Below are 27,896 nucleotides of genomic sequence, written 5' to 3'. Positions count from 1 at the left end.
TCTTGTAAATTCTGACAAAAAGGATGAAAGCTGCAAGACTGTCTTGTGAGGACACCCTTACAGGCTCAGGAACAAGCTGAGGCAGAACTGCTGGAGCAAGTCAGGGCAGACTGACTGCTTGCTGTAATTTAGACAGGATCTGTTGAATAGTTTAAGCCTGGAAGGCTTCAATAGTTGCTTTAAAACCTATATAATGCTTCTGGCCTTGGGCTATAAATTCTGTGTTGTAACTCCATAACTTTAAACTTTGGGCACAGGAGTGTCTGAAACAAAAAGAAAAAAATATCTGATGAAAGCAAGATCACTTTGTACTAATTCTTATAGGGATATATTGTCATTTACGGTTTGATAAAAATTCACATAGGAAAGTCACAATAACAAAAAAGATTTTATAATGCTTACAAAGGTAGATTACCAGATTATCATGGAACAGTTTTCTGAAATCTTTGATGTGCTTTTTACGTAAATATAGAAAAAAAATCACTGTCTGCCAATCCTAAGAGCACTGAATTTTTTTTTTTTACTCTAAAAAATGAAATGTAGATAAACAAAGAACAACATCATGTAATCTTTGTGTAATAGTTTAATCATTATACAGGAAGACAGTTATTCTAAAATAACTCTTTCATGCACCAAAACATGTTTTGGACACAAATTATGTTTGTCCTTCCTGTAAATCTATTGAAGTGTGTTTGCCCCCTAGAAACTGCAGGAATTACAAAAAAATGCATAAGTAATAAGTTGAGTCACTCTAATTGTACCAAAATTACTTCCCACAAGACAAATTCGGAGGTATACGTGCACATTCAGCTGTTCCCTAAGGAGATCTATTTGAATCAGAGTACAGTAAAGAATATTGCTTGTACTTGCCTTTTGCATATTTTTCTGAAATGTATTGAAATGGCAGCCTGCCCACAAATATATGTGATTAGGACTTGCATTATGTTTTTAATCACTAAGTCTCTCATTTATATATTTTTTAAAAAAAGAGCTCAGACGTCAAATCAGAGCAAAATTAAGGTGCACAAGTAATTATTGTTTAGTTATCCATGTTCTAAATAAATAGAGAGAAATATTAATTTGTGGGGTTGGCTTTGCTATTTCTTTCAATACAAATTTCTGCCTTGACGTATGTAAATAGATGGAAAACTCATTGAGGTCAAGGTCCTCACTAAATTCTGCTCTTTTCTATAATGAATTTCCTGAATGCTTTCATATTGAATTAGGGCATCGTAGTGCTTAATATATTGTGATATTCTTGGAAGAATTTATAAGACTCAAGATCATGATGTGAAGAGTGTGGAATAGAACTAAAGAACACAGAATTATTTAGCCATATTTTTAGTCATACTCTATGACTCTAATGAGTTTTTTATAGAAAGCCTGGCCTGTTGTGACTTGATAACTGCGGCTGTGCACTTTGAATTCTTCTTTCTGAAGAATTAAGAAATATTTAATTTTATAGCATTTTATTTTCTTTCTTTTTAATGTCTATAGACAGTACTAAACATATTTATTATATGAGAAGTACTCGGTCCTCCTTGTAATAATATCAGGGTCTGCTCTGAAGTCTAGAAAATCATGTTTAGTTTTTTTTTGTTTGTTTGTTTGTTTTTTGTACAGTGATTGTTTGACATGTAGGTAGTTCTTCTGATGACAATAGTTACCTATTTTCTTCTAATAAAACATACATAACTGTTTACACCAGCAAGATTAAATGCAGACTGCTAGAGCTTTCTCTAGACTTGCTGTGGCATAGATCAGAAATACTTCTGCCAATGCTTATTTTCTTTCTTTCTTAAAATGCCCAAATATTTGGGGACAGAAATGTATTTGGGCTGTGCTCTTGACAGCATTTTCAGTGTTGTCATAAGGTATGTATTAAGATAACATGGAAACTGCATTCTCCTTTGACTTTGTGTAGTGTGCAAACCTACTGATTTCAGCGATACTGCAGCTGAAGTGCTGATCTGACCCATGATCGTTAAATAACTAAGTGTCCACTTAGATAAAAGAATCAAAAAAGCACAAAAGCTTGAAAATGTGCACTATCGTAGCTATCGTATTTTGAAGAATACTGGACAGTAAATACTGACAGCAGTTTATAATGGTCTATGAAATGCCACAGATGTTTGGGTGATGTGAAGCGTAACAGGAGCCTTGGTAGTAGTCTAATATAGTATAATAAATTGTATCTCTTGCTGGCTAAGCAAGCAGAAAGTTAATCAGCCACTGTTGTTGAGAAGGAAAGCACTTCTAAATGCTTCATGAATCTGAGCAGGTAATAAGTGCTATGCTTTTACAGACTACAGATATTTCTGTGTGCAGCTGCGTGTTTCTATTACATACGTAGAATAAGGCTTAAAAGAGATTTAATTATGTAAGGAAATATGTATTCAATGCTTGCAACATTCTGTGAATTTTTCTATATTTAACTTATCATGTAAGAATGAGAAGTGAGATTTTTGTAGGTCAGGATATCAAAATTGAGTAAAGCTATTTATTTCAAGAGACCTATCAAATTTTGTCTCCACTTTCACTCTGCTCCTTCCCCCAAAAGTATACAACATTTTGACTGTAGATACTAGATGTGATAAAGAAATGTTTATTCTTTATGTAAATTATGTATATTAGTTATTTTATGACAACTGTTATATATATATAAAAAAAAAAGACTTGCAAATCATTTCCCATTATGGCTTCACGTATCACAGTAAGAAGAGAACGGAATAGCTTGACAGAAAGTATTAAAGAACAAAAAAATGCAAACACTTAGAAGTAGGCCCCTTTTCTTAAAACACTGTCCTTTATTCAGTAGGCCATCTCACTCTTCCCCCTCACTTGAAGTTCTTCCTGGAAGCATACTGCTTTGGTGAGATCAACAATCCTTTATACTACTGAAGTTTGTATGACTGACTGCATTGTCATTATGTTGTTTTTGTTTAGATTTCTTGTAAAACCTGAGAGTCAGTATAAAAAGATGAGTAAACAGAGGTATGTTACTCCTGAAGAGAGGAGTGAATGTGTAGGTTTAACATGTTTTGACCTAATTCTTATTTTTATTTGATGTGCTCTAACTTTATTGAGCTTTTGTATGTATGCAAATTCTAGAAGTAACAGCAGAAATAATATATTTGCAAAGGAGAATCAGAGCTTTTGCAGAAACTTCCTGGCAATAAGGTTGTTTTTCTTAGCTACCTTTTTTGAAGTCATTGGAAGTATTCCATTTATCCTCAGGGTATCTATCCCCAGCTGACCATGACTTACTGCTTTACAGAGAACGAATAAATCTGCTTCTGCCTTGTTTTCAAATAACTAGTTTGAACATAACTATTTCTTATGACAAATGAAGGAGCAACTGCCACACTCAGTAATTTCTGTGTAATTCAGTTAGTCATCTACATACCAGTAGCTACAGGAAAAGTTTCCCATAGGTAACGTTGCTTCTAAAAACTCCATAGAAAACGATACCATTCATTGGGATACCCTTTCTTTAGTAAACTTTATTTAGGGCTTGTTGTTGTGACTATAAACTGACAGCTTATATTTTTTCCTTTATATCATAATTAACTAAAATTTGTTTCTAGCTTTTCTGAAAACATAAGTTTGTTTCGTGAAACAAACTGAGTTGTTCATCCTTCCAAAACATATAAAATTCCAAAGAGTGTATTCCTTGGCTGGAAACTTAGGGGAACGTTGTCATCCTGCAAATCATGCTCCTTTTAACTACTTTTTTACAAGACATAAGGTATCTATAATTGAAAGAGATAAATCATATATAGGTAAAATTCTTTTTTGTTACTTTATGCATAAGATAGAACTTCTGTATATTACCTTTGTTCAATTAGTTAGTTTCCCCTGTTGTTTGGGTAGACCTAAATAGAAGTAGGAAAACATGATTTAAAAACCAACAGTAGTTTCGGCAGGGAAAATTCAACCAAATGTACTATCTCAAACTATTTTTCTAAAAGTAGTTCAGTTAATGATGGCATATCTCTTAATCTAGCAATTTATTTTTATGTACCAAAAAAGAAACTGTCAACATTTAATATGTTAATAAGTTGTTAGTTTTTTTTTAAAAAAATACTATTTTTGCAGAAAAATTAAAAGTCTAGAGCATCTAAACAGTTCCCCTTTGAGCTGTCCCATCTCAGAAAGAAAACAGAACTAAGAAAGAGTTCTTGAAGAGCAAGAAGTATCACTGAAGATTCAGAATGGTTCTGTAGGAGAGGTGACTGAGGGTGCAGAACTGCTGTGGTCATTCTTTCCTGCCTCTACCTGTGTTAGCACTGATACTCATCGATTCTGTGGGGAAATGAGCTCTCCAAAAATGCCTTTTTTTTTTTTTTTTTTTTTTTCCTTAATAGAGTGAGAAATTAGGGGGTTAGTTCTCTCCTGATTTAGCTCAGTGACCAGCTCACTGCAGGGTCAGACAAGCATCTCTGAGTACAAAGGATTTTTTGTCTTCTGTTCTAAGAGTGGGTGCTAGCAGAGTTCTAATCAGATTGTCAAGCACTTCAGGCACAGGAAAAAGGTTAGAGTAAGAGAAATGTGGAGAACGTGCTCCCTGCATAAAGAGGCAATCAATGAAATAAAGGGAGGCAATGTGAGGATCAAAAGGTCAAAAATGGATTAAGAGAGAGCTGAGCCAAGTTCCTCCAGACAACATCACTGCTGTTGTCTGCACAGAGGTGCTATGCTTGGAGACATGAGTGGACAAGCCCCGCAGTCATTTGGATCCCCCACTGAACTTCATCCTAGTGGCACAGATGGCCAGTTTATCCAGGGCTGGGAGGAGGTTGATAAAAAGGTCCCATAACATGGTGAGGCCTCCTGTAGGGAGGGCACGAAGGAAGAGGTGAGGGAAGAATTGCAGGCAGGAGCACACAACCTGGAGCACATGAGATCTGTGTGGGAGTAAGAACATACAGTCTGAGGCAGGGAGATGGAAGCTGCTGCAACTTAAATTTGTTGAGTACTACGAAACTGCTCCTGAAGAACAGTAGACTTGTCAGCCTAGCAGAGGGATGAGGTTATAGTACAAGGAATCTGTGACACAAATCTGTAAGACAGAGTGGTATGGAGACAGTGAATAGAGAATGATAATTCATGGTTAATTAACACAAAAGGCAAGAAACATCAAATAGAAATACCAGTCAGGAAGTTCAAAACATACAGAAGTGATTTTCACACAGCGTGGAGTTAAACCAAGGGATTCATTGCATCAGGCTGTAGGTGTCGAAAGCTTTTATGGATTAAGAGAGCAATTGCGTTTTTCTTCCATTAATTTGCCTATCAAGAGCTATTAAACAGAAATACAGAACTCCTAGCTAGAAGTCTCTGAGCTGCAGAGTTCTGAAAGCTGAGAGTATATATCAGGAAAGTATTGTTATGTACACATCTCGTTTTCATAGTCTTCCCAAGGCATTACTAGCTGCCATTGGAAACAGCACACTGTACTAAGTGGGTCATTTCTCTGGCCAACTGATGCCATCCCAGTGTTCCAGCTAGCTTATGCACAAAACATGTGCTTTCTTGACTGCTAATACGGTACATGGTCGGTAAATCCAAGCTCAGTTAATTTAAAACTTGAGACTATAGGAAGTATAAAATAGTTGGAAAAAGTTGCAGATATATTCTCTTATGTATTTTAGTGTTCATCAGATATGCTACCCTGTTCTCCAGATCTTTCTGTGTTTTAGTTGCAAAGAATTCTATAGTAAGCATAAATATGCCTCACCTTTTCTAAGTACAGAAGGGTTAGATCAAAAAATATTTTGTCTGCATAAAACAGACGTGCCTTTGGACATCTTGCACAATTCAAGCCCTTTCATTAGCTATGACTTGACAGTAAGGAAAACAATGAGGTTTGACACTAATTAGAATAAAGTGAGAGCAATAAGGGACTGCACTAAATTTCATATAGCCGAAGCAAAGCGAAAACCACACAATGATTCAGTTCAGCCCCCATCCAGGGAAGTGATGCATTTTTTTAATTCTCTAAGAATAAGAGCTATTAAATATAATATCTACATTGCATATTCTGTTGGACAGAAGCCAGAACACTTTAGCTCCTGGAAGGTGTTGTCTTTTATGGCAACAAACATTTTTTGCCAAATATAGTTACAGCTTGGTTTGTAATCTTGCTTTTTTCACATCCTGCTCTAGTCCATATGGGGTGGGGGAGGATTGTGCTGGACTTCCGCTCAGCACTGATGAGAGCCGAAAATGCTTTCTCTTCCTTTACGTGTTGGTAAAAGGGGGGCTATGTGCCTTCTCCAAAACTGGAGGCGTCTTCAGAGCAGAGCTGGCAGAAAATAACTAACTCCAAAACATGTAAAACCATCTGGCAAACTTTTGCATGAATCATAGGGATATTTGTGGCCTCTGGCTCTTTGAACTGCACTGTGAGTAATCCGAGTTGTTCTCGTCAGTGCTGCTGTAGAAACCCATTCCTCGCACTTGGGGTAAAGACCAGGGGCCTTAGATGCAACTTGATGGTCTCCAAATTGTCAGGGGAGATAACTGGCTCACAAACCCCATGTGCTTGTCTAGTCCAGCCAGAAAGATCTGAACTAACGGTGTTACTTCTTCCAGTTCAGTCCTGCTAACAAAAGTAGAGAGGCTGTCGTGAGGTTAGGAAGGCTGAGGACTACTCCTTGCAGGGTTTTTGCCATGTGCCTCTAGTTCTGACTGTTCCACGGCCTTCGTGGAAAAATTAGTAATGTTAATTATGTAATAAGACCTGTATCTGCCCGCACCATGTTTGCAGCCTGGTTTCTCCATTACATCTCTCTTCCCCCATCAGGATGCAGACCCACGGGGCAGGAGGACCTCGGCTCGCGCGCCCCCGGCAGAGCGCAGCGCGGCAGCGGAGGGGACTGGAGAAGCCCTCGACAGGCCACCGGCGCGCGCTGCCCTCGGGTAACCAGCGGGCCCGGGGCAGGCGCGCGGCCCCCGCCGCCCTCGCGCCCCCCCGACCGCGGCGCCGCGTGAGCGGCGCGGGCTCGGGATTGGACGGCGGCGCCTGCGGCGCGGGGGCTCGCCCCGCCCCTCGCCCCCCCCGCGCCCCCCGCGCCCTCCTCCCCGCGCGCTCTCAGCCATTTTAGCAGCCGGTGGAGCCGCCGGCCGCGCTCCCCGCCGGCAGCGCCGAGCCGAGCCGAGGTGAGTGCGCGCCTTCCGCCTCAGCGTAACGGCCCGCGGCGCCGCTTGGGGGCGAGGGGTGGGAGCGCGGCCCCCGGCTCCATGGGCGGAGGCAGCCGGGTCGGCTGAGGGGAGAGGGGGTTAAGCGGGGTCAGGCGCGGCGCGGCCTCGCTGGAGCCTGGCGCTGCGGCGAGGGAGCCCGGACGGGAGCCGGCGCCGCCGCCGCGGCGGCAGGTGGCAAAGCCCGCGGAAAGGCCGTGTCCGAGCAGGCAGGGCGGGGAGCCCCGCCGGCTGCTGGGAGCGCATCCGCCCGCGGCGGCCCGTTCTCGGCCCTCGGCGCACCCTTTGCTTGCTCGGGTGCAGCCTTCCTCCTCCCTGCTGGATGCTGGAGCATCTCCCCGTGCCCCGCGCTCCCCGGCGGGGCGGCCGCAGCCCGAAAGCGCGGTGGGGCAGTGCTCCTGGCTCCCTTTGTCTTCCTCACTCTCGTTCTGCCTCTCAGCGCGCTCTCAGAGCGGTGGCGGCCTCGGCCAGCAGCAGCAGCAGCATCCTCTGCCACTTGCCTGTTTCTTGTCCAGCTAACTGGTTACAGAAGAGGCTACTCGCTCTCTTTCTTGCTTTGCATTAGCAACATCCTCTTTTTTTTTTTTTTTTTTTTTGGGGGGGGGGGGGGGCTGTTCTCTGCTTTTCTGGGAACCAAGTGGGTTTTGTGATTCCTGCGCAATACAATCAGCAGTGTTATCTCCTCCCTCCTAGCCCCCTCCTGCCTGTCTTCTAGATGCAGAAAAGGAGGCTGGGCTCAGGATATGGTCTGATGCTGATGTAGCACACGCAGAAACCCAGGAAAACGTGATTCATTGCTCCGTGCTACGCACAATGCTTATTTTTCCTATTTTACATCATAGGAGCATCTGCTAAAGCAAAGCAAGAAAGTGGTTGGTTATTTTTGTTGTTTTATTCCACTGAGATAAGTTTCACTTTGCAATATCCTAAAATATTCTTTTATGCTTTGTGGATTTTTAAGCTGATTTAAAAATAAAGTATATGTGTATTTTATGTCTTCCTCCACCCCTGGAAGAGTGGAGTGATCCAACATCAGGCAACTGAATAAAGCTCCAATTATGTTTTATTCCCCTTGTTGCTGTAATGAAATAATTATAGCAACTTGTGAACTATTTTGTGTTATTGCCATTTTGTCTAATATAATTGTTTCATACTTGATTTTTTTCAGTGAAGATGCTCAATTAATACAGGTTGAGAATACAGAGAAATTTGTAAATTGAAATTTGTTGCAGATAAACTTAATTTCTGTAGTCCCAGATGCTTGCAAAAGGTGGTTATCAGGGTAAAGATAATACCTGTCCTTCCTTTTTTATTCTTTGCATCTTGGGCCTTTGTAACATAAAAATATTAATGCAATGTTATTTGTCATTTAATGTTGTAGACATATGTGCATTTACAGCTTTGTCAATTCCAAATGCAAAAATTAAAAAATAAAGCTACAAATAGTAATTAGAAACGTAAGATTTTTTTTTTAGTGGTATTTTAATTGATTTTGACTTTTTCAGTCTTTGCAGTTGGTCAGGGATCAGAAATTACAATGATTAGAAACATGCATTATTTTTTCCTAATATGTGACAATCTTATAATTTAAAAAACAAATCCCCAAAAGCCTATCTTTTCTACCAAACAAGAGGCACAATTAACAATGCTCCACCAGTTTAAGACAAATTGTTTATTTTTTTTTCTTTATGCATTTATTTAAAGTTGCAAAGCTTAGGTTGAATACAGTTCTACAAAGTCTCAATTATCTCCACATAAAGGTTATATTATTAATTTTTTTTAACTTCCTCCTTATTTGTTTTTATTTGCCAATCTCACTTCATTGTTGTCCTAAACTATAAGCTTATATAAGCTTAAAACAGATGAGACAAGAAAAAAAAACACCTCGTGGTAAGGTTTTCATGATATGTTAATTGTTAAGGTATTTGCATCTCATGCAAACATTGCTCATGTATTATCTTTAACACTATCTTTAATATATACTATGCTAGCAAGTGACAATATCACTCATTGTCTGATGGCTGAATAATCTAACATTTATCGGTAGCTATAAACTTCCAGCGTCATAAATTATCACGGTTCTGTGGCTGACCTCCTTCTAACAACAGGTTTATGCTTCAGCCCTTTTATAAAACTAGAAAAACAACATTTGAACAAATTGCTAAACAAGGCAGTGAATACAAATATATTTCAAGCAATATTAAGATATGTATCTAGCAAAAGAGGTGGACCTTAGTAAGTTGTTTTAAATAAAATTAAGACCCAAATCAAATATTATACAGTAGTCTAAGCTTCAGCCAAAGATCTAAACATGTAAAATCTATTCATTTTAAAGTTATTCATTAATAAATTGGTTTAGGTAGTTAAGGTGACAAGTGGTTGAATGCTTGTCTGTAAGAAAAATCTTTTAAATAAGAAATTACTGTAATGAAAAAGAGATTGAGTTAATTATTAAGGGAAATATTCATTGTATATGCAACTAACCACATGGTCACTGTTCTTCAGGACATTTATTTTCTCAAGGGAAAAGGAAGAAGTTCACTGAAGGAGAGAAGCAATTGTCCTGGAACACAGAACTTATATTTTTGCACCATTTTTCATATACTGGTGTGTTATTTAGTTGGGACAATGTCTTCCAAGTAACATCCTTTTCATCAAAGATGCATCTCAGAGTTGGCCACACTGTTTATTTTTCCTGTGTTCTACAGCAGCTAGAGAGTGATTGATTGTTGTTGTTGTTTCAGAGTTGCCTTACCTCCTCTTCTTCCTGTAGCTGGAATTGCCCTGTGTCAGGGAGGTGCTTCATGGAGCAGGCTAGTCAGTCTGGAAGGGCCTAAAGGGGAAGCTTAGTATTTCTCTTCTGCTAATAGACTTATGCTTTACAGTGGATAGGGATTCTTACTGCTTTGCTACTGCTTTTCTGTTTTTTGTGTGTTTTTTTTTTTTTTTTGCTTTCTTGAGAGAGAGGAAAAGAGAAAGAACAAGTGAAAGGGAAAGGGTTTGGGAATTGTCCTATGGTTTACTGAAACTCTAATAACAGCATGTTTCTTCAAAAATCTGGTACTTTGTATATAGACGAATGAAAACAAAAGCTAAATACAGCAGTAATTTTTTCTTCTACAGCCACTCATTCATGGAGTACCTTGGGTTAAGCTGAAAGTAAAGCATACTTTTAAAGTGGTGTGGCTGGTTTCTCCCTTCTGCTTCTATAATGATATATTATTCACATGAAGCCTGAAAGTTGCGAGGCTCTTTCTTATAGATCATTGTCTGTGTTTTAAGCATTGTCTTAATCCTGCATATGTTGGAGCTTTTAGAATTTTTCACATTTGTTCTCTATGAACCTTAGAATAAGGCTGTACTCATACATGCAGAGAGGAAGTTTGGCTAGTTGTCAGAATGGCTTGGGAGATGTGGTTTCAGTTTTCTTTTCTGTCATACATACCTAGCCTGAACTATGTTGAACCACTTGGCCAGGATCAACAAAAATAATTGGACACAATAAAATAAACTATGGTAGATATTCTTTCTCCACACTAGCTTTTTTTTTAAGGCTATCCATTTCTGCTTAATATTTCATATGAAGTGTGTTTGTAATTGAGTTATGGCTCTAATCTTGTGCCAAAGGTGCATAACGCTATTTACCTGACCAAGCCTAAGAGGTTAGGAATGAGTGGTAGGGGTGGAAATGCCTTATGCTGTTGTTGTTACCCTAGGTAGGAAGCCTTTCGACTACTAGAAGTAGCTACCATGCTGCTTTTGACACGCACTGCCACAGCTCAAGGGACTCTGTAGTAGCTTTTGAGCCTGTCCTAACTCGATTTGAACCTGATCTTTGCTGGTCTGAACCTGATGTTTGCAGAAATTAGGTATGAAGAGTGTGTGTGTGTGCGTGGGAGAGAGAGAGAGGCAGAGAGAGAGATGTGTTGGTACAGTTACTGTACTGAGAGTTACTTTACATTATAAAATAATCTTAAATATTGTAGAAAATTCAGAAGGCATGTGGAACCATTTCTCAAAGTGCAGATACATTGCACAGGAAGTCTTTGGAGAGAGAGGAACAGCAAAAGTAAGGAGAAGTGACTGGGCCAGGGGTTACTAGGGAAAACATTTTCCGATAGCCAGAATGTTGATTTGTGTAATGGATTCTTTTTAAACTTTGTGGGTGTGTGAGTTGCTTATGATAGATGTGAGGGTGGAAGTAATGGTATTGCATAAAAATGTTGGTATGTTTTATATTTGCTTTGCTCGGGGATTTACAGCTATGTAATGTGAAGGGCATGATGAATTGTTTTCCTCTTTCTTTACTTCAGATGGAGCTATGCACTTTGACTTGCCATTGAAATCAAGGAGTACTTTTTACCTCAGTATAACATTTTTTTAAGGAATCCTATATATTGAGAAAATATCTGTGTTGAGGTGTTTACATTTTCATGTTTTTTGTAGAACAGTTAGTGCCAAATATTTGGGCATTGTGCAGCTGGGAGATCACTGAGCTTCAAGGTGAGATCTGTAGATCACTTTACATCTGGGAATCTTTAATCTGTTGTACCTGAATACCACTATTTTCACTTAGGAGAAAACTAGTGAAACAGGATTTTCTTTAGTGTATATTGATATGACTGTTGATTCCCTAGAGTATGTCACTTGCTCATCAGTTGAGCGTCTTTCTGTAAGAGCAGTTATATTTCTTTTTTTAATTCATGTTATTAATTCTTTTTTTTTTTGTTCAATAGCAGCTGTTAAGTTTCAAAAAACAGAGCAGAATACCTGTATGTGTGATGATGCTGCAGCTCATCTAATGATTTTTGTTAACCGCTTTTCTTAGTGTGTGAGGAAGATGCCTTTATTCCCATACACTAATGATCAGGAATGCTTTATGGTATAAATATGTAATAGAAGAATGTAAATATATACACCAATTAAAAAAAAAATCTTGATATGCTTGAAAGCCTATTAAATTAGAAACCAGTTGACATGACAAGGACAGGCTTAAAATAGCACATTACATTCCAATATGTGTACTGTAAAATTTGTACTAATTAAATAGACTTTTAAACTGATACTTTAAGTTCTCTGAAGTGATGTTCTCTTTAACATTTGCAGTAAGATTGCAAGTGAATTATACCAAGAGACTGACAGAAAGACTTGTATTCAGGTCAATTTACTTAAAAGTATCTGTTAATAACACATTTAGCTTACTCCATTGTGTTTTTGTTCTAGCATAAGCATGGTCAACACGTTAATTTTTTCTTAACATCTAACTAATGATTCTGCTTTGCAAAATTGCTTGTTAGATTTGTACTGCAGACCTGTTTAGGGTTATTTATTTATTCATTTATTACGATTCTGTACAACCCATTTTTTAAGTGAAAATGATATTTTACTGTGTACTCTGATCCTTGGTCCTCTTAGCTAGATGCTTTAAAATATACCTAACTTTGCAGCATTTTTAAATTTAAATAGCGTTTCCTTAAAAAATGTGACTTGTATTCTAGCAGTAAATTCATGTAACATGAAAAAATGGCTATTGCTTGTTTTTAAATCACTTTTCAAAACATTTTAAGATACAAGATGTGCATTCCTAACCACATCTCAACTAACTAAAGTTTACCTGTGTATATGGAATTATTCAGTTAATATTATTCAGTTAATAACTATAGTTACTGCAGTTAGATGCCTAGTCTTTAAAGTGGCTTGTTTGTGTGCTTGCTGTGTAACTTTAGGAAAGTTATTTGAGTAGTAGTCCTTTTTACGAAGATTCTTACCTGAAGGGTGTGTTTTTTGGTTTTTGTTTTTTTTTTTTTTTTTTTTTTTTTTTTCTTTTTTTGGTAGTCCACAAGCACACCATGTGTGCCAGACTGGATTCTTTGTGAGAAGTGCCCGTTGTGGACCAGCATGCAGCCTCACATCTCTGGGCTGCTGCAGCTGGGGCTATCAGGAATTGAATGAATGCAGCTGGATTGAAGGATTAGAATATTTTGGGGAGCAAGTAATCTCTTAGTGGTGTCCCCGGTGACACTTAAGATGCAGATTCTAACTGGGCTTGTTTTGAGAAGGTCGTGAACAGGAGCAGACAAAAGAGAAACTTGAGTTCAGGCTTTCTTGCTGAACCCTCCTCCATAAACCTCAAAGATTTTCACTTCTAAGTTGGAGGGCTTTTGATGTCCTGGAAGCAGTGGACACTAGAAGAAAGATATATTAGCAGATGTTTTCTCTAAAAGGTGTCTATCATTCTGATGATAAGCAGGTTCCCCAGTATGGTGAATGTCTTGTTTTGATTGTGCTTGTGGTCCTCTGCCTGTTTCCTAGAACTACTGTTGGATGCTACACTTCAGTTTGCTTTGCTCTTGGTGGGACCAAAACAGTAGCGAGATAATTGCCAGCAAAAATATTGCTCAGTTGAAGGGGAAAATGTACTCTTCCTCAGCAGGACATCATGTACCTCACTCCCCCAAAATTTTGTCACATTTATCTAGGTGACCTAAGGTGGCTTGCTTTCAAATTGATACCAACAGTCTCCAAAGAGCATCACTCTGAAGAAATCTGGACTCCCTCTAAATTCTTGTAAAATGTTTATGGATAATCTCTCCTTATTATGAACCTTAACATACTGTGAAAACTTGCTTAACTTTCTGTTCACAGTCAGGGAGACTTCCTTACCAAACATCTGGACAGGTCAGAGGAGGCGCTTTTGTGAGCCCCTGGCAACACATGTTCATCTGGCAGTCATGGTCGTAGCTGAAGTTCTGCGTTAACCAAAAGAGTCAACAAGCTGCAGGCACATAGGCAGCCATTCAGGTGGCTGAGTTAGGGTTTTTTTCTGATTAAGTCTTGCAGGAGAAACTGGAGAATAGTCATCTCTACGCAGAAATTACGTAGCCTCAGAAGGTACTAGATCTCTCTACAAGAGAGCAAAGAGCACTATCTCCAGTTAGGCTGAAGGTATTCAGACTAATAAAATACGTGAATCTCGTTTGTGTGGTTGCTGTTTGGAGCTGTGCTGCAGGCTTCTGGATCCAGTATGAGTAACCTGCATTAACTCTTCGAATAAGACTCTTCTGTGAAGTTAAGCACTGCAAAAAAATTTTGTTTCCATGTTGAAACTTTTTTACCCCTAAACAGCACAACTGAAACAAATGCTTATGTATGTAATCAGCTGCTGCTTGTTTTTTAATATATGTATTCCCATCCCCAAACAGATATATTTATAGCTGTATCTCTGCCCATGAGACCTTTCAGACTTTTATAATTGTCACATCCCTTATAGCTTCTACTCAATTCCATTGTCAGAAATGGAGAGCAGCCCATGAAGTAATTGAGTAACTGTCCTCCTTGGTAACTAGCCCTTCAGCCTTCTTAAGGACCTTGTTTGCACAGATTCTCCTCTTGACAGTACAAAAATATTAGCATAGAGAAGAACTGAATGCATTATCTTAAATATGTAATATCTCAAAGAGAATTTCTTTGTTCAGTGTCTGTGGTTGTTATAAGCATATTTTTTTTTCTATTTCCGAATCCAGTCTCTTGGAAAAGAATGTAGATGCTGTAAAAAAAAAAAAACAAATAAGTGGTTTCTGAGGAGCATAAGTGTACCCCAAGGCACTTCTCCCATGGCTGTCAGACAATCTTTGTTCTGTATCACAGAGGAATAGAATTAACACCTGTGTTTAGTTTTCTTTAAAAGTTCACTAGAGCAAGCAAATTTTTCCTACTATCCCTCAGCGGCACAAATATTTTTACAGATATAAACAGTGACATATTGACATATTCTGTAGGTTTTCATGAAATTATTCACCAACTTCTTTCCAATTCCCTACCTTGGAACCCAAAGGCATCGTGACTGTAGATAGCCATATGACCAGAGGAACTGGCCATACACTTACTGCAGGCAGCTCCTCCTAAGAGCCTAAAGTGGGCCCTGGTGAGAGGCTGCTGTTCTTCAGTTGATTTTTATGTCTGTTGTCAAGACTGTAACCACAGCATCAAGTGAACACAACTGTTGAATCCTGTACCAGAAATTTTTATATTGACTGCTTTGCTACAGCGTATAAGCTATGCTCCTTGCTTCAGAATAGCACATACCGATGAGCTTGAAACTAAAGTCAACCTAATTCTTACTGGTCTTTTAAAGCCACAGGTGCACTGTGCTTTGGAAGACTGTGCAGCTGTGTTTCTCATTCTACCTCCAGCCTATCTGGAGGTAATAGCAAGCTTAATATGAGACAGTATTTGCTAAAGAAAGAATTATCTCCCCAAATGAAGATCACGTCTTTTTGTATTTCTGTAGTGATTGCTTATCTGGCTATGAGTCTGATTTGATGCTTTAGATAGGTTACTGTTTTCTAAAACGTATAGTGTGCATTTCTGTACCACCACTAGGGGCCATCTGTACAGCTTGAACCAAAAAGTCTGCAAAGTAAGTTGCGTTTATAGAAATACTGGCTTTCAAAAAAAGGAATATTCATCTACTAATGCTGTGCACTGTCAGTTTCTCACGCTCGTGAACTTGAATAACATTCACTATCTGTCAAGTTAGGCTATACTTGCACAAGTGTAAAGATTGTTTGGTCTAACTTTGCAAAATGTTGTAATTCACTGTTCCATACATATTTATTGCAGGAGATACATATTGATGGCAGCACTCATTTCAATTTGGAAAGAGTCATTCAGCAATGTACTGTTGAGTTTGTAGGGTTCAGTGAAACTAGTGGTAAGATTGCAAGGAGATATTATTGTGATACCTGCTGATAAGAGGATACAAATATCTTGCTGAAAAATCTGTGAATTGATGCAAGTAGTAGAAGATACTGAAACATTTCACATTGCCCAAGCTTAGCATCACCAGGGATTTAAATCTATCAGGAACTTAGTCATCTCCTCTCCAGTTAGCTATACAGGTGATAATTTTCAAAAATATCCTATTACTTTAAGTTTACCTGAAGTAATTGGCAAGTAGAATATCCAGCAGGCTGTTTTCAACTAGTATTTTATCCCGGAAACTAGAGATATTGCAAATCACTATGTCAGATATGCTAGTAAAGTAAGTAGAGGCGCTAGAAATTGTGTGTTTCGGTGCACACTGGATGTTGGTTCAGAGCCAAACACCAAAAATTTATGAATGAAGGACTTCTTTCGTATCTTAAACTCTCATTTCGGTAGTCAGCTGCTGTGCTGTCTGTTTCCCATAGCAGACAATCACTTTTGATTAGGATGATTACTAACTCATGACCTCCAATAAATGACAAATTACGCATACTAAAATCTTTTGGATTGTATAAAATTAGATCCTTAATAAAATTTTAATGTGTCATTTCAGTATTTGGGCATCTTTTTGCTTTTAATAAAGCTGGTTACTGTGGTGGTGGTAACTACAGCATCTAATGTTTTTTTTTTCCCCCCTCTAACACTGTACTTCCATGAATGCTCTATGCCCACAAAAGCCACAGGCAGCACTTCCTCTGGATCCTTGCAAAAGGCAGGGGGCAGATTATGGCAGCGGAAAATGGGGGAAGGCTGCTACTTTCAACAACAGCTTCATGTTACGCTCGTTTAAAGTGCTTACAGAGCTACAATGTAAAGGCACAAGTAATTTCATGTCAGCTGATGTGAACTACTTCAGATAACTGATGTGACTTAGAAGTATTGCGTAAAAAGAGATTGATTTGACTTGCTGCAAAATTTGCAGCCCAAGAGAAGAGTCGGAGTGGGATTGCAGCAGTCCAGATTTGGCTTGAGTTGGCTGCCTTGAATCTACACCTGAAGACTGTGATAGAGAACTGGCAGGGTTGTTGCACAGTTTTCACTTCTCTGTTGGAGTCTCCGTTATACTGAGGTCACATTTATTTCAATCCCATAAAGTAATTTATCTTTTAAGAGTGTATCTCTTAAAACTTTCTTTGTTTTAGATATTATATATGGTTTTAAAATCCTCTAATCTCTTTTCTGTTCTAAATATGAACACTTTTTTTATCATAATGAAAGCCTACATACTAAAAGAATCACAATGATAAACAGGTAAGGTGCAGTTTTAAACACTGTTTTCCATAGCTTTGGACTATGACCATAAAGCTTCTGCAACTAGTGGTAATTTGGAATAGCAGTAAAATAATATAACAAAAGAAGGGGAAAATGCAAAAGTAGTAAGAGATGCTGGTGGTAGTACCTGCGGTCTTTTTGCACCAGATGGAAAAGTAGGAAATGAGGATGGAGTACTTTCCCCATCTTTTCCTAGTGGCCCCGATTTTGTCATTTTACACGTCACTTTCCATGAAGGCAGCTGAGTATACAACTGATGCAGTATAATTTATTATGGAATTTAAGACAGCCTTGTTTTCATACTTTTGCTAACTGGAAGTTTTTGTGCTTGATTTTCATTATGAAAATGGTTCTCCGTTTATTTCATAAGCATGCAAATAGTTTTGCATTTTTAAGAGTTCAGCTGGTTAAAACAACTTGGCCAAAAGTGCTTTTGTTATTAAATCCATCTCCACAGGGAAGAGGAGGAACTGGAAGGTGAAACTAAGCTTTCTCTTCTTAATTAAAAGACAGGTTGAGAAAATGGGAGTTGGAATAGGGCATTAGCAAGATTATGCTGGAGAAAGAAGCAGGATGCTTGTGGTTATCGTATGCGATCTATTTTTTAACACTCTGGGATTGTCAGGACTCAATCTGATTTGTTCATGGATTACACATTATCCTTACTGTTCAAGTTCATATAAGAGAAGCTGTTTAGGTATTTCAGTATTTCACTGAATATTTTGTTATTCCATGCTTTTAAATAACATTGTCTCTACAGTGTACCCTACAGTTTCATAAAACTGGACTGAAAAACGGAGCATGCTGAACAGTCTGGGAATTCCAGTCTTACACAACTGAAGATGTAAATGTGATGAGTTGATAATAGTTCAAGTTACTTGAATACTCGGAGATAGTTTGATGAATGAAAATCACATATGCAGAGGGTCAGAAACAAGTAGAAGACTCTTTTCAGATCACATTACCTAACGAGAAAGATTAGATGGTGACCAGTTTCACACACTTTCTTCTCCCTAATGTTAAAAATACAGCACTTACTCAGTTATAACCCACACCCACTTAAAAAATTACTGATGTTTGGAAATGAGTTCTAAGTTATTCTGCATCAAATCAGTCTGAGCTGCAGCAGGGAGAAAGGAAGGAGGTGACAGCAGTGGTAGCCATCACTCTGGGGAAACTTTCAGTGTTACTTGAAAGTGTGGGTAGCTTTGACTGTTGTTGAATTACAGTTTGTGGAATATATGCTTGAATATATGGTACTTACATAGCCTGTATGTGTGCTAGTACTACTCTATACCTAAACTATAAGATTTTATGACCATAGCAACTGTTTTGATGCTTGCTTTTCTGCCTTTCTGAATCTTGCTTTGTGCTTGGACATTGATGTTACGTGGGTTGTTTAAAATTTTGTTCTCTGAAAAGGCCAGTAATGGATTAATGGATTTTTTTTTTTTTTTTTTTTTTTTTTTTTTTTTGCTTGCTCAGGCAGACCAAGCAATATAAAATATATTTGTCATTAGTCTATACCTATTGGTTTATAAATTTACCTTTCTTTAAAAAACTGTAAATGAAAACTGTTTGTGTAACTTGGAGAGCAATATATAGATTTATCTTATGTAATTTTACAAAAGATAAACTTTGAATTCTGGGCTGCCAAAGCTTTACAGTTGAGGCTATTTAAAAAGAGTATAACATCATAATGCTGACTGAACCAAAAGTACATTTTAAATCAGACATAATGTTTGGCAGCACATTACATGATTCGAACATCTCAAGGTATGCAGAACATAAAACTTAAGTAAAAATATAGCACCTGAGAATGATAATGTTGTGAGTTTCTAGTGGTATCACCTCACCTAGAGTGCAAGATCATTGTTTCTTATTTTGGAATATCAGGTAATATTTTGCAATTGTACAAATGATTGTCAGCAACAAACAACTGACATAGCTTGCAATACCAATTCAGAAAAAGTTGAGTTGAGTGGTTTCTTTAGATATGTTTGTAACCTAAGAAATGGCTAGAATTTTCATAATTATTATTATTATTTTTTTTTAGATTCTCCTGAATCAACCTGTGCACCTAGAAACATTTGAATTGTGGTTGCATTCAAGGTAAAGATTGACTTGTGTTTTGTGTGCTAGTGAGTAATCAGACTGTCAATTATTAGGGAATGGTCATTCTTACTTAAATCCTTTCTAAAATCCAGGAACTGAACTTTGTGAACAGTGAATTCCTGCTATTATTATGATCAGTCCGAATATTGATAGATTTATAGTAGGGACTCTTTTTAAGCTGATAGAAACATTTTATAACAATGTTAGCCTTTTCTAAGTACCGCTGTATTTGTCAGCAAACAAAATGCTGTGTTTTTGTTACAAACCATAGCATGCTGTTGTGAAGCACTTTGTAATGTTAAGGATGTTTCTATCCCTTTTTCAGAGTGAAAGTATTCCTGAAAACAAACAGAAGTGTTCAGTAGTGTCAGTTTCTTCCTCTTGCTTCCTTCAAAAATTCTTGCATCTGACTGCTTTATTGTTTAGCTCAGTGCTGTACAAATAGATCCTTATTATACAGTTGCTACTTTGACTCCTACTTTTATTCACGTTTAAAGTGATCAAGTCATGTCATCAAGCTACTTGAGTTTTAGCTATGTGATCTGTTGGGAATAGTCACACATACTTCTGTAATGTATTATGAACTGGCAGGTCTTGAGCAAATCCCTTTCAAGAAGCTCTGTAGCTGTGTTAGCACACAGCTGTCCTGTGCTAAGAAATTTTGCTGAGGGACAGGACATATTAGCACAGGCTCAGTCACATGATAATATGGTTACATGCCTCTCCAGCCAGAGCTGACTAACTCTGTGCTGGCTGAGGTTTGAGCTAGCACATAGCACATGGGATATTGTGACCCAATCCTGTAAATATGTCCTCTGCTGTTTTGCAAAAGCTACTTGGATATATTGGACATCCCCAAAAATTGCCTGTCTCTGACATACACATGTTAAACAAGCATTTTGATGTCTGTATATATAAAGTGTGATAAATGAGACTCAGGGGAATGCTGAAGTTCAAAATTTTACTCTTTAAAACTGTCTTGGAGGTCTTTTTTTCTCCTTTTTTTTTTTTTTTTTTAAGTTATTTTCTTTGCGAATTGTAGTGTTTTCTAACTTAATACCCTGTCTTGGTGTCAACATGTGTTCAAGCAGTCAGATGCTTGTGTTTTGCATTGCTTTCTTGTTTGGGGACGTTATGCTGTTCAGAAGTTGAACAAAATCCTCCCAAGCTCAAGAGCGGTGCATCCCTATGAGTAAGAAGTGCAGCAAAAGGGGTAGGAGACCTGCATGTGTGAGCAAGGAGCTCTTGGCCAAATTCAGACAGAAGAAGAAAGTACACAGAATGTGGAAGAGGGGACAGGTTACTTGGGAGAATTATAGGAATGCAGTCAGAGTACGTAGAGATGCTGTGAGGAAGGCTAAGGCCCAGCTGGAATTGAGTCTGGCAAGGGATGTCAAGGACAACAGGAAGGGCTTCTTCAAATACATCAGCAGCAGGAGGAGGACTGGGGAAAATGTGGGCCTGCTACTGAATGGGGTGGGGGCCCTGGTGACAAGGGATACAGAGAAGGCAGAATTACTGAATGCTGCCTTTGCTTCAGTCTTCACTGCTAAGGGAAGCCCTCAGGAATCCTGTAGCCTGGACGTGAGGGAGAAAGTCTGGAGAAAGGAAGACTTTCCTTTAGTGAGGAGGATAGGATTAGAGACCTTCTGGGCAGGCTAGACATGCACAAATCCATGGGCCCAGATGGGATGCACTCACGGGTACTGAGGGAGCTGGCGGATGTTGTTGCCAGGCCACTCTCCATCTTTGAAAAGTCATGGAGAACTGGAGAGGTGCCCGAGGACTGGAAGAAAGCCCATGTCACTCCAGTCTTCAAAAGGGCAAGAAGGAGGACCCAGGCAACTATAGGCCAGTCAGCCTCACCTCCATCCTTACAAAGATGATGGAACAGCTCATTCCGGATGTCATCTCCAGACATATGGAAGAAAAAAAGGTTATTAGGAGTAGCCAGCATGGATTCACCAAGGGGAAATCCTGCTTGACCAACCTGATAGCCTTCTATGATGGAATGACTGGCTGGGTAGATGAGGGCAGAGCAGTGGATGTTGTGTACCTTGGCTTCAGCAAGGCTTCTGACACTGTCTCCCATAACATCCTCCTAGATAAGCTCAGGAAGTGTGGGTTAGACGAATGAACAGTGAGGTGGATTGAGAACTGGCTGAAAGGCAGAGCTCCGAGGGTCGTCATCAGTGGCGTGGAGTCTAGTTGGAGGCCTGTGGCTAGTGGTGTCCCCCAGGGCTCAGTACTGGGTCCCATCCTGTTCAACTTCTTCATCAGTGACCTGGATGAGGGGACAGAGTGCCTCCTCAGCAAGTTTGCTGATGATACCAAGCTGGGAGGAGTGGCTGACACACCTGAGGGCTGTGCTGCCATTCAGAGAGTCCTGGACAGGCTGGAGAGCTGGGCAGAGAGGAACCTCATGAGGTTCAACAAGGGCAAGTGAGAGTCCTGCACCTAGGGAGAAATAACCCCAGGCACCAGTACAAGCTGGGGGCTGACCTTCTGGAGAGCAGCTCTGCAGAGAAGGACCTGGGAGTGCTGGTGGATGACAAGTTGACCAGGAGCCAGCAATGTGCCCTTGTGGCCAAGAAAGCCAATGGTCTCCTGGGGTGCATTAGGAAGAGTGTTGCCAGCAGGTCGAGGGAGGTGATCCTGCCCCTCTACTCAGCCCTGGGGAGGCCTCATCTCAAGTACTGTGCCCAGTTCTGGGCTCCCCAGGACAAGTCAGACATGGAGGTACTGGAGAGAGTCCAGCGTAGGGCTACGAGGATGATCAGAGGGTTGGAGCATCTGCGCTCTGAGGAAGGGCTGCGAGAGCTGGGCCTCTTCAGCCTGGGGAAGAGAAGACTGAGGGGGGATCTTATCAGTGGCAATAAGTACCTGAAGGGAGGGTGTCAAGGGGACGGAGACAAACTCTTCTCAGTTGTCCCATGTGACAGGACAAGAGGCAACGGGCAGAAGTTGAACCACAGGAAGTTCCACCTGAACGTGAGGGGGAATTTCTTCACGGTGAGAGTGACAGAGCACTGGCACAGGTTGCCTAGAGAGGTTGTGGAGTCTCCTTCTCTGGAGATATTCAAGGCCCGCCTGGATGCAACCCTGTCTAAGATGCTCTAGGTGACCCTGCTGAGCAGGGGGCTTGGACTAGATGATCTCCAGAGGCTCCTTCCAAACTTACTGATTCTATGAAAACAGTGTTCAAAGCTCTTAAATCTAGAACCCCCTTGTAGGCGAAAATGTGCTGACAGTTGCTTGGTCATCTCATTTCCTCTTTGATGCAGATAAATTTGAAGAATTGTTACAGTGCAGTAAATCAGTAAGATTGCCTTGCCTAGTGTATAGAAAATGCCGCCACCAGTGTTATCTCCCTTGCCGATGGTAGATAAAATCCCCAGCTTCTGGGGTTCCCAGACTACACCTCCAGGTCTTCCTCATAAAAATTAATATTTCAGTTGCCACATAATGTTGTTAAAAGAAAGTTACCCTAAAGATAGCTTAGTGATTCATAAAGCACAGGGTGAACGTTGCAGTAAGAAGACCTGTCTTACGTAGAGCTTTATCTGTGAATTCCAGGTATGGATGTGGACATGATAGATATCTAGATATGAATGTAGATATATTTGGCTAGTAAGTGATAAGATTCACTACGAATGAAACAATAGACTATGCTGAAATTTAGCATTAAGACCACAGTAAAATTCAGTTCCTTAGATGGACAAAGAACACCAGCACTTTTCTACTGGAAAACATTGTGATTATACAAAGATTAACATATGCTTGCTCCCCATGTTCCTAACTTTTGGTGACTCTCAAGCCATTTTGCACTGCAGCTTACAACTTGCACAGTGAACATGGAGGGGGAGGGGGGAAGATGACCCATGCTTGAAATCTCAGGGGCTTCCATCCCAAATGACCATGGATGGGAACACTTTTCTTAAGCTTTTAAGTGAACACCTAGTCATCTGTACATCAGTACACCTGTGAAGGAGATAGTTTTTTTAGACTTTCAAATAAAAAAAGCTTCACTATGTTTGCTTACTCACAGCAAAGGAAATAAGCTTACAATTCAAATGTAAATTATAAGAAAAAGGGGAAGGTATTTTTCCCATTTTTGGTACTCTTCTTGTTGACCCTCACCACAAAATTTTGAAGAGCACTTCAGGACTTCAGAAAAATCTCTCCCCATTGCCCCAATAGGCTTGTTGGTAGGTAAGAGGCTGCTAATGCAGGACATGATGAGGAACATTTTACTTCTGTGGTTTTCTTGATTTTTTTTTTTTTAATGTGATTTGTTTCACTACCTAAACTATGACCAGAGTCTGAGGGGGGGAAAAAAAGCAAACTAATTCCACAGGTGAAAGATAATGCAGTCTTTGATAAGCAATAAAGGTAAATATAAAACTGATGACAGCATTTATTGTCAAAATGAATGCTGAATAGACTGTCTGATTTTCTGAAGTAATACAGAACATTATGTAGAACGTTAGCCTGTCTTAAATTACACAGCAGTCATTGAATTGGCAAGTAAAAAGTATATATTTGTTAAAAGTATGTAATCTGTCTCGGGATAACTACAGCAAAAGAAAAAGAGCATCATTGTGTATAGGTTTCAATAGAATGCAATTTAATTATACTGAAATGTTTTAATAGAACATTAAGAGAGGATTGTGATGATATCTGTCATTACATTGCTTGTTTGGCTGCCAAACTGGGCTCATGTCCATGCACTTCAACATCCTACTGTTTGAGTTGCTCCTTCTTTTTGTAAAGGTTATTCTAGAACAAGGTTGATAAATTTCAAGAAATTTATAAACACAGGAAGTGGCTTTTAAAGACAGGGTCTCCTGTGTTAACCTTACTAAGCTTTGGTCAAATGAATAAATAATTTGAATGCTATTTGAAAAAAGAATGACTCATTGTTTGCTTTCTCCTAACTTTTGCAAAACTGAGTTCTCAGCTTTCCTGTAGGAAGAACCAGCTATGAGTAAATTCCCAGTTTGTCGGGAATGTTTCAACTAGGAGACAGAGCGGAATCTAGACTGTCCTAAACATGAGTGCACGCATTCATCACTGAGTGAAATGAACTTGTGGCACAGCTGGAAGAGGTAACTGTGAGAGTCCTAGTCCCTTTCAATGCAAAGTAAAACAGCTTGGCTTAAAACACCACAGTTCTCCTTTTTCTTATTTTTACTAGGACTAAAAGAATTATACTTTCTTATTAGTACAATGGTCCTAAATTCTGGAAATAGCAGAATAGCTATCAGATGCCCGTATTCCATACAGAAAAATTGGGGAATGCCACAAGCTTAGTGAATTCTCTCACTTGTGCTTTTGTATAGTTTTACTTCTTACTTTTCCAGCTGTCTGTGTTTGGTTGCAATCAGTATTTTCAGTCATGTTTTCAAATAAGAATCACCCTTAAAAATGGGAATTCTAAACATATGCTGAGCTGAAAAGTTAGGTTTAAATGCTCCATTGTAGTTGCATATTGTGCTAGAGACTGCACAAACAATCCATGATGCATACTTATACGGAATAGTATGGATATTTAGTATTCTGTTTCTTGCCTGCTTTATTTTTAGTGCCTAAAGATAGAACAAAGCTTCAGAGGGGATTTGATCTCCAAACTGTACCGTCAAACTGCTACAGTATAGATGAAAGCAAAGAACTTATGTTAAAATATATTCTGAAAACAATAGGTGCAATGATGGGCTTTGGAAATTATCTGAAGTTGTCTAAAAAAACCTGATGTTTTCAAGAAGTTTGAAGTTATATCTGTACTCCAAGGCATGATTTTCATTTTGGGAAAACAAATGACCAACTTTTTTTTTTTTTTTTTTTAATCTATGAAGCCTCTTTAAGTATAAATTTACCCATTCTGTCCCATATAGTATTGTATTTTTTGCTTGTTTGTTTTGGATAGGAGGTTATTTGACTTGGAGGTATAGAATTGCTCTAGGACAGAGGTGTAATGTTTCTTGTTTGTTTGTTTTGGCTTGAAGTCTCAAGCAACAACAGGTGTGTGGAAGACATTGAAAATAGTCATCAGGGCTATATTTGTAGATCTCAAATTGTTTGATCTTCCAAACTGTATCATTCAACAATGTTATGTAAGTCTGCTGACCTCTTATCGTTTTTTTAATTTTTGGAAGGCAGTTACTGCTGAGAAAACAGCAGAAAATCAAAAGATGAGGACAATTTAAATCTCTCTACTTGGATCTTCAGAGCCATATAAGTCACAGCTTTCCCATTGCAAAATGACTGCAAAGCAAAGCACAGGCTCGGAACTAGCCAGTCTACCCATTCTGTATAACGTAAGGGAAGAAGGGGATCGTCAGTTCTTAACTGACATTTACACAGCTTTTGCAGGAGAACTTTCATGGCTATAACAGGCTCTAAAATTTCTTCTTGATCATACTGCTTGCTTTTTCATGTGCCTTTTCACTTTTAAGTTGTATAAAACAGTACAATTCCATGTCTTTGCTGTTTAAAATACTGGAGTAAGAGTAGCATTTGTTGTAACATCTGATCTGATTGGGATGTATGTTGGGGAGTGATTAAATTGGGCTGAAATACCCTATTAGTACAGGGTATATGCTTTTCCTTTCTGTGTTTAATTTTTGTAGCCTTCAGTCAGAGTGTATTTTGTAGATGATGTAGGAGTTTTTAAGTAATATCAGCCGAGGTATTTTTCAGCTGAGTGTTTTCTTCATTTCTGTCCTTTTCTGAAATACTCCTGTTTAAACCACTGATCCTCACCACATTCATTTCTTCTAACAAAATAGCCAGTGAGAGAAAAGGATGCCTCTTCCTTACAAAAGGATGCTTCTTCCTTCCTTCCTTTACCACAAATACATGTTTAAACAGGTGTTGAATTTGTTACTAGTTATTGTGAATGCTAGTATTCACAATACTACAGTGTATTTTGAATTGACTTAAAACCTTGTCCTAGTGTCTTTGTGAGATTACAGCATGACCAGAACAGACTGAGTGGAGGCTTGTAAGAGAGGAAGCATTAGAGTGAATGAGCCCAAGGTATTTACAGCTCAGAGTTTGGGTAGAATTTAATGAGGCGAAGGCGACAGAGCCCTGTCTAGAGGAAATACTTTCCCTGTTCAGTGTATACTCAGTGGCACTTTTCAGTTGTGAAATCTTGCCTTGGCCTATTATGGTTTTTTGCCTTTAGGGCACACAAACAGGTCTTATCCTTTCACCAAATATTTGCTTGCCCTTATGTTAAGATAAGGAGAGAGTTTCACACCAGTCTGTTAGATAATGGGAAAATACAGAGTAAGAGTAGCTGCTCTGGTTTCCATTACAATAATGCTGGAAGCTGCAGCAATAAATGTATGATGCCTGACACTTACAAACTGATTTTTTTTGACTGACGTTAAGTATACTAAGGCAGTAAAACAGAAGTATTCATTGTAAGAGACAATAATAATATTTTTCTTGAAATCAAAAATAAATGTGATCTTTGTTATAAGCCAAGTAAAACATTGTATTAACTACTCCTTTTTTTTAAGTAGCAGTAAAAGAAGCAAAAACACAAGTAGAATTAGGAAATTTTTCTATTTCGGTTAGAATGTTGATAGTTAAGAAGGGAACTCTCTCCACTGGCGACTTTCCCTCCTCCTGTTTTTTGGGACATAGGTACTAGTACTTAAACTGTATAGATATAATAAGAGCTCTTGAAAACTCCTACACTTTTGAGCCACTAGTAGAGCACAGAAATACTTCTGAAACCTGCCAGTGCTTGACCAAATTACCTTGGAGCTTTTCATTTCCCTTTGATGTATAAAATTGTGTAAGAGGAAAATATGTAGAAATCTGTCTGTGAGAAAGGCACAAAAAATGGGACTCCGTGTACTACTTTTTCTGCTGTGATTAAGTTGCATTAAAATTGGTGGAGTTTGTTTTTATAAAAACACTGATGTGACTTAAACACTGAAAAATTCCCTTAGGTTTTTGTTTGTTGGGTGTTTTTTTTTTTTCATTCAACCTTCCAACCCCAAGAGATGTAATTAGCCACAGGATTCTTTTAACTTGTCTTATTATTTAATCGCAGGCTTCTGATCTGTAGAAATGTTCTTTCATTCTTGTATGGGACAAGATCCATTGCATTGGAATAATAAAAATTTGTAGACAACCATGTAGTATGCATTTGTCTCTCTGCTGTCTAAACTTGCTGCTGTTTTCTGGCAATTTCGATGTTTCTCCATCTTTTCAGTAATTTCATTTTGAAATACTAAGTTCCTTCAGTTCTTCCTGGAACAAATTCAGGGCTAATAGATATTGATTAAATTCCATCCAAAAATTAACCATAATTAATAACCAATGTATTTATTCAGGTCTAGTTACTTACTTAATTTATAGAACTACCTTTTCACTTATAATTTGTAAAATGCTTACTGTGGTTTCCAAAATGTTTAGGTACGTCTGAAATCTACAGAAATTTGAGAAATAGTTGTTGCTTATTCATACTGGACTGTTTTGGAAGACTTCAGTACTTCCTGAAAGGAGTCAGCCTTGACTAT

General features: G+C 38.8%; 1 protein-coding gene and 2 long non-coding RNA genes across 5 annotated transcripts in view; 2 read left to right on the top strand and 1 right to left on the bottom strand.

Moving 5' to 3' along the window:
* LOC134145160 (uncharacterized) overlaps positions 1–6,952 on the top strand; it is a 32,207-nt gene extending 25,255 nt beyond the window's left edge. The window contains exon 6 of the long non-coding RNA XR_009959550.1: positions 6,809–6,952. This is a non-coding gene — a long non-coding RNA (uncharacterized LOC134145160). The remainder of the gene's footprint in view (positions 1–6,808) is intronic.
* LOC134145161 (uncharacterized) lies at positions 180–6,864 on the bottom strand. Its single transcript, XR_009959551.1, has 3 exons — positions 6,762–6,864; positions 3,835–3,875; positions 180–263 (listed from the first exon to the last, which is right to left on the bottom strand). It is a non-coding gene; the product is annotated as an uncharacterized LOC134145161 (long non-coding RNA).
* Positions 6,953–7,098: 146 nt separating the features above from the next.
* Positions 7,099–27,896, top strand: part of ACSL4 (acyl-CoA synthetase long chain family member 4) — a 40,964-nt gene continuing 20,166 nt past the window's right edge. For 2 of the 3 annotated variants that reach the window (XM_062585121.1, XM_062585119.1), the window contains exons 1-2: positions 7,099–7,164; positions 19,298–19,353. The gene's annotated coding sequence lies outside the window, so the exon portion shown is untranslated. Of the gene's footprint in view, positions 7,165–11,663; positions 11,707–19,297; positions 19,354–27,896 lie in introns of those variants that run through there. The other variant, XM_062585120.1, reaches the window with a different exon arrangement.

The sequence above is a fragment of the Rhea pennata genome, chromosome 11 (assembly GCF_028389875.1).
Source record: "Rhea pennata isolate bPtePen1 chromosome 11, bPtePen1.pri, whole genome shotgun sequence".
NCBI classification, from domain to species: Eukaryota; Metazoa; Chordata; class Aves; order Rheiformes; family Rheidae; genus Rhea; species Rhea pennata.
The sequence above is the reverse complement of the archived record's forward strand: the minus strand, read 5'-3'. Positions and strand labels throughout refer to the sequence as shown.